Source organism: Herpailurus yagouaroundi, unplaced genomic scaffold, assembly GCF_014898765.1.
Source record: "Herpailurus yagouaroundi ecotype Mexico unplaced genomic scaffold, PumYag 196, whole genome shotgun sequence".
Lineage (NCBI taxonomy): Eukaryota > Metazoa > Chordata > Mammalia > Carnivora > Felidae > Herpailurus > Herpailurus yagouaroundi.
Window position 1 is genome coordinate 17,898,765 of NW_024412427.1, and position 6,000 is coordinate 17,904,764.

Sequence of the window (6,000 nt, forward strand, 5' to 3'; positions counted from 1 at the left end):
ATACGAAAGTCTCCTTCTCCATGTGGACTTCTCTTGGCTTTCACTTGGAGGTCTGTGACATTGCACTGTGGTTCAGGAAAGTGGGGACAGTCTTCCAAAAGACACCAGCTCCTCTCTCCCCACCACCCAGGCCTCCTCAGGGGACCCGCCCTGCCTGTGTCATGAAGAGAAATGGGTACACAAGGAAGGCGGAACGTGGCTGGGCTAATCTCTACTCAATTCCCTTTTGCCAGCAGGGAAGACCACGGCCAAAGGCTCTAACAGGGCCCAGTGCTGAGTGCCCTGTGGTGCGCAATAGAAGTATGGACACATGAAAGATTCTCCTTTGTGAAAGGTTTTGTTTCTGAGTGGACGCAAGAAGAATGCAGTGGACTCTTCCTAAAGAGACCCAGGGGCAGAAGGATCTAGTGGAAGCATCTAATTCTTTACCCCGGAGATGGGGAAACTGAGGCCCCGAAAGACAATAGCATAAACATTTCAATAGTCTTTGAGTAAACCCCAGAAGCATCTCACACAGAGTGATTCAGCCGGGTGTTCAAGGGCAGAGCTTGAACATACCCCGAATTGTGGACCCCTTGTACAATTCTTACCCTCCTTACTTGGTATACAAAATTGAAAATTAGGGGCGCCTGGGTGGCGCAGTCGGTTAAGCGTCCGACTTCAACCAGGTCACGATCTCACGGTCCGTGAGTTCCAGCCCCGCTTCAGGCTCTGGGCTGATGGCTCAGAGCCTGGAGCCTGTTTCCGATTCTGTGTCTCCCTCTCTCTCTGCCCCTCGCCCGTTCATGCTCTCTCTCTGTCCCCAAAATAAATAAACGTTGAAAAAAAACAAAATTGAAAATTAAGATCACTGAGGCCACATCCCAGCTCGGTCATGGTCAGCTACGAACTGGAGCTGCTCCTGCTGGCTCTCAAGGGCTGACTATGTACATCTCTTCCCGACTTAGTGTTCACGGCGCCATGTTGGTAACTTGAAATCAGCCGCGGTGGAAATACTTACACTATAGAAATCAACAAATACTACAAAGCAGGGCTTCCCCCCAACCTCTAGAGAGTCAGTTGTTCAAAATGTATCACTGGTCACAGCTTAGGTGTGAAAGCCATGAGCAGACGAGCTCAGTTTCCTCTCCTCGCCTAAGGATAGCTTACTTCCAAAGCATTGGCCATTCATGGGCCATCATAATACCCGCTCCCAAATCCACCAAGGCCCCTTCTATATTAATCAATGAGCAGCAAATGTCTGCCTGAATGCCTGCTCTGTGCCAGGCTCCTGTCTGAATGCACATCACAATATCACTGTGAGACAGTTACAGTTTCCATCTTACAGTTAGGGAAACTGAGGCTCAGAGACTTTAAAATACTGTTTACATTTACCGGTAAATGACTGCGAACTAAATCCTATCCTGGGTTGGTCTCCCCTGGAAGTTGACCCTCAAACAAGAATCTGAGTGCAAGTGGAAGAGGGCTGGGAAAGTGAGACAGGGAAGGGACAGCAGCCAGTGAAGGGAGCCAGTTACTAGGCAACTCTGACGGCACAGCATGTGCCCCTAAGTCACCCCAGCAGAGATGTGAGGGAATTGGGGTATTTATCACCTTCTCTCGTCAGTCACTGGTTGAGGCCAACGGAACATGGGAAGGATGCTGACATCATCTATTACATCATCTATTACATTACTGAGACTTTGGCTCAGGCCATGATCTCATGGTTCCTGAGATCGAGCCCCGCGTCTGGCTCTGTGCTGACAGCTCAGAGCCTGGAGCCTGCTTCGGATTCTGTGTCTCCCTCTCTCTCTGCCCCTCCCCTCCCTCTCTCTCTAAAATAAACAATAAAAAAAATAAAAATGAGCACTTAATCTAACAAACACAAAATCTCACAATCTAACAAAAAACAAAATCTCACAAATCTAACTGAGTGCCCAGTATGGGTAAAGCACCATGCTGGTCAACTAAACCTATCTTGCCAAATCACTTGGTGTTGAGATGCCCAAGGACAGCACAAGGTAGCTTCTTGTCAAGTTTTATCAATGGAATGAATAGGCAAAGTCCTTCTAAGTCACTTTGCTCATCCCACGGGAATTAGCCAAGAGCCCCTCCCCACCCCCCTACTTCTGGGAAAGGTTTCCTTGCCTGATTCAGCCGCAGCTGACTTGGGCAGGAGTTCTGCATCCTCAAGCTGTCGTCCCAAGCAGCCGCGCAACCTGTGATTACAGGCTCCAGAGTCTGCCTGCCATCCCAGGGCTGATCAAAAATGACCCACTGGACGCCCCACTGGCCGAGTCTGGAGGACGTCCCTGTTTACTGTGCCCGCTTCCCTCCATTCTCACACAGACATCTCCTCCAGGGGAACCCGGAGGCAGGCCAAAGAAATGAAACCAGCAATCACAGGCCTGTGGGAGCTTACCCCACCTTAAGGACTTATTTAAAATTCTTCTGGAGATGCGGGGAGGTGCTTAAATAGGGCAGTGGGTCATTAGGGTAAATCACTGGACCCTACTGTAAAGAGTGGTGGCAGAAGCAGGGAGGTGGCAGAAAGGGACCGCCGCCCCAGTTCTGTAAAACGCGTGGTCGCAGCTCTCAGCAACTGTCTTGAAGACAGAGAGACTGGACGTCTTCTGTTCCGAGCACACTGCGGAGACCTGCCCAGCTTCTCACCCTGGGGGAGAGAAGGAGACACAAGGCAAATCCCAGTCCATTTCCTAGCCTCTCAGCAGAATTCGCTGGCAATCTCGTCCTGCCTCCACACCCCCTCCCGGTGAGGACGCTTCCTGCCCGAGTACCCGGGGAGGACCGAAGGCAAGAATCAGGCCAACGTTCTTTTGTGCTTTGGGACAGCCTTTGGCACTCCAGCGGAGGTGCCAGGATGTGCGGTCCTGGGCACGGCTCCAGCCAACTCTCTCGGCCATTCCTAAGCAGCTCACGCACGGAGGGCAGACACGAAGCTTGGCTCTGGGGCCCCGGAAAACAGACGAAGAAATCAAAGCAAAACCAGTGGGTGACTGACAGGCCCCAGGTAGGACAGCGCATCTGAGAACAGCAGGGGGGGGTTGAGGGACTGAGAAGAAGGTCGTATACCACTCCTAACTTCCAAGACAACACAAACTGGAGAGAGATCCTGGAGCCCCAAACAGAAGCAGTGCAGACATGCAGAGAGGCAGGCGGGCTCTGGAGCCCCCGTGGCAGAATGAGACCCCCTCGGGAAGGTGGGGATGCTGCCAGGGGAGGAACACAGGCACAGGTGCACATGCCCTGGCCCACGCAGTCAGGTGCAGAGGGCACACACCCCACCTTCCCCTGGAGGGGGGGCAGGTCTGGCGACTCCAGGTCCCCCAGCCTCCTTTCAGTCCGGCTCCCCGAAGATACCCCTCATTTTAACCGATCTCACCAGCACAAAAATAAGGGCGAGGAACATGGGATATATCTGGGCTACCTGCCCCCCGCCCCACCACTAGATGATCCTGCCTCTCAGTACGGCACCCCTGCTCTCCTATCTTCTGAAGGAGGAGCAGGACTCCCCGCTCAGCGTCCCCAGCACAGAGAATCCCCAACTGTCCCAGCCCACCCTCCCAGGTGCCCAGGCAGGCTGTATCTACGGCTTCCTCTCCTTCTTCCAGGGCAAGAACTATCTGCTATCTTTCCCAACCTACCCCACCTGTCCGAGCTCAGCCACCAACTGAGACCTTCTTGTAGCCTCCCAAGGCCCAGCAGGCTGCAGCCGTTCCCAGGCGTCAGGCTGCCTGATCCAGAGCAGAAAGCTGGTGCCCACACTCACTTTGCCACTCCAGGGTTGCTGCTCCCAAGTGGGCACCTCCCAGGCTGACTCCACACTTAGTCCCTGGGACACTGCATTTGGACACAAGCTAAAAACAAAACAAAAACAAAAATAACCCTCAAAATAACCCATATCTCTTAGCGGTGAGAACTTTCTTTAATTCCTCAGACCACCTGCAGAAAAAGTTCCCAGGAAATAAAAGTGGATTGATAAGTAAAATAAATCCAACCCCAGATTCCTCCTCCAGATGCTCTGGCAAGAAGGCCCCTGGCTCTGAATCACAGCTGTTTAAAAGAATCATTGTTTCTAATTCTTTCCTCCCATTGTACCAAGATCAACTGTGGCAGGAACAGAGTCTCACTCCAGGATGAATCGTTATTTGTCAGCTCACTGGTTCAAACTTTCATTCATCACATTAAGGTACTTACTATAAACCCGGCCAGCACTAGTCACAGCCTCTCTCCTCTGGGAGAACCCGGATTCCGGACACCTGGGAAGCCTAGCGCTCAGCTCCTGCTGTCACTGAGGCGCAGAGGTGCTGTGAACAACCCAGCACCCACAGAGAGCCCCAGAGTAAGATGGAGCCCTCTGTCTCCCCGCCCGGCCACCTCGCCTCTCTGTGCTGTCCCCAGGGCTTTCCCAGCTTAAGAGCTGAATGCAAAGCAGGCGCCCGAAATGCAGAAGTACCCGGGTCGCCTAAGGCACCTGCCTCTCTCGGGCGAGAGAGAACGCGAAGCCGCGGTCCCCAACGACCTCAGCACTAGCTCCGTAGGCGGGCGGGGAGACCGCAAAGGGGAAGTGCCACGAGGACCGAGGGCCCCGGGCCCCTGCGCCCTCCCGGAGGAGCCTCGGGCGCGCCGCCCGCCCGCGCTGGGTGTTGGAACCCGCCTCTGGGGAACCGTCCGTTGGGCAGGGAAGATGGGGACCGGGCTGGGGTCGGGCACTCCCAGCGCTGTCCGGGCCTGCCAGCCTTGCACCTGCTGCCCGGGCCCAGCTCACCACGGAGTCCCGGGGCCCCGAAGAAGGGGTGGGGGCGCCTTCCTGTCGCCGCCCCTGGCGCGGAGAAAAGGAAGGACCCCCAGGGGTCTCGGGGAAAGACGAGCTTGGGACCACAACTTTCTCCGACCAGAAGGTGGGCGTGCAGGGGTTGGCGCCCACGCGGCCCCCGGGGAGTCCTCACGCCCAGGAACCCCGGCGGTCGGGGGAGGAGGGAGGAGACCAGGGCAGCCGAGGACTGAGGCGCTGACCTGGACCCGGCTGGGAACACCGCGGGAAAACTTTCGGCGAGGCTGGAGGGAGGCGGGGGAGAGAGGACCGGCCCGCGCCCGGCACCTTGCGCCCCGCATCCCGCGCCCGCTGCCCCGCGCCCCGAGCCTTGCCTGCGTCCCCAGCCGGCTGCATCGCCCGCGGAGTTGAAAAGTGGGGGTGCCTCGGCAGGGGCGGGGGCGTTGCTCCAGCGCGCGCCTGGGTCAGCGATCCGCGGGCCCGGCTCAAATCCAGTCGGGCAGCGCAGGCGGCGGCCGCGCGATTGGGGGTCGAGCGCCCCGCCCTCCTCGCCTCCCCTCCGCCCCTCCCGCCCCCCTGCCTTTATCCGTCCCTACCGCGTCGGATCGGCCTCTCTCCCCGCCTTTCTCTAGCTCTCCATCTCTCCCCCGCCCCTCTTCCCTCGCCTTTCTTCCTCCCCTCCTCTCCCGCCGTCCCTCCCTCCTCCCTCCTCCCCTCCCCCTGGGGGGCGGAGTTTCTCCCCTCCCTCCCAGACAATGCTGGAGCTGCGCGTCCCCTCCTTCCCAGCTTGAGAGTCGGGGCTCCTGCTGCCGGCGTCTCTTCCGGGCTGGGGGTGGGGGCGACAGGGAGGGGGTAGGAGTGCAGGGGTGGGGAAGATGGGCTGGCTTCCCTCACCCCGTTCGGCCGCCGCCCTCTTCAAGCCGGATGGAATCTCGGCCCGAGCTCCTTGGCTCGCCCTGCGCTTGTGACAGCCACTCCCAGGGAACAGTCACGCTGCCCCTCAGAGCCCACCTCGAGCGCCCCGGATTCCCCAGAGGATGTGGGATTCATTTTCTAACCCTCTCACTCCCTTATTCCAAAAAGGGTTTGAGCTGAGCAGGGGCTAAGCAAGGCCCCTTCGACTGACGGGTGGGCAGACGTGACGGTGAAGGAGGCCAAGTTTCTTTGTCCACCTCTCACCTCCCTCTCTCATCCATCCCTGGACTTCCTGGGGCTCTCAGCACCCC

General features: G+C 57.3%; 1 protein-coding gene across 3 annotated transcripts in view; it reads right to left on the bottom strand.

Moving 5' to 3' along the window:
- RASSF2 (Ras association domain family member 2) overlaps positions 1-5,314 on the bottom strand; it is a 44,497-nt gene extending 39,183 nt beyond the window's left edge. The window contains exon 1 of one of the 3 annotated variants that reach the window (XM_040447611.1): positions 5,149-5,314. The gene's annotated coding sequence lies outside the window, so the exon portion shown is untranslated. Of the gene's footprint in view, positions 1-4,197; positions 4,343-5,016; positions 5,039-5,148 lie in introns of those variants that run through there. The other 2 variants (XM_040447613.1, XM_040447612.1) reach the window with 2 other exon arrangements.
- Between the last annotated feature and the right edge of the window lie 686 nt (positions 5,315-6,000).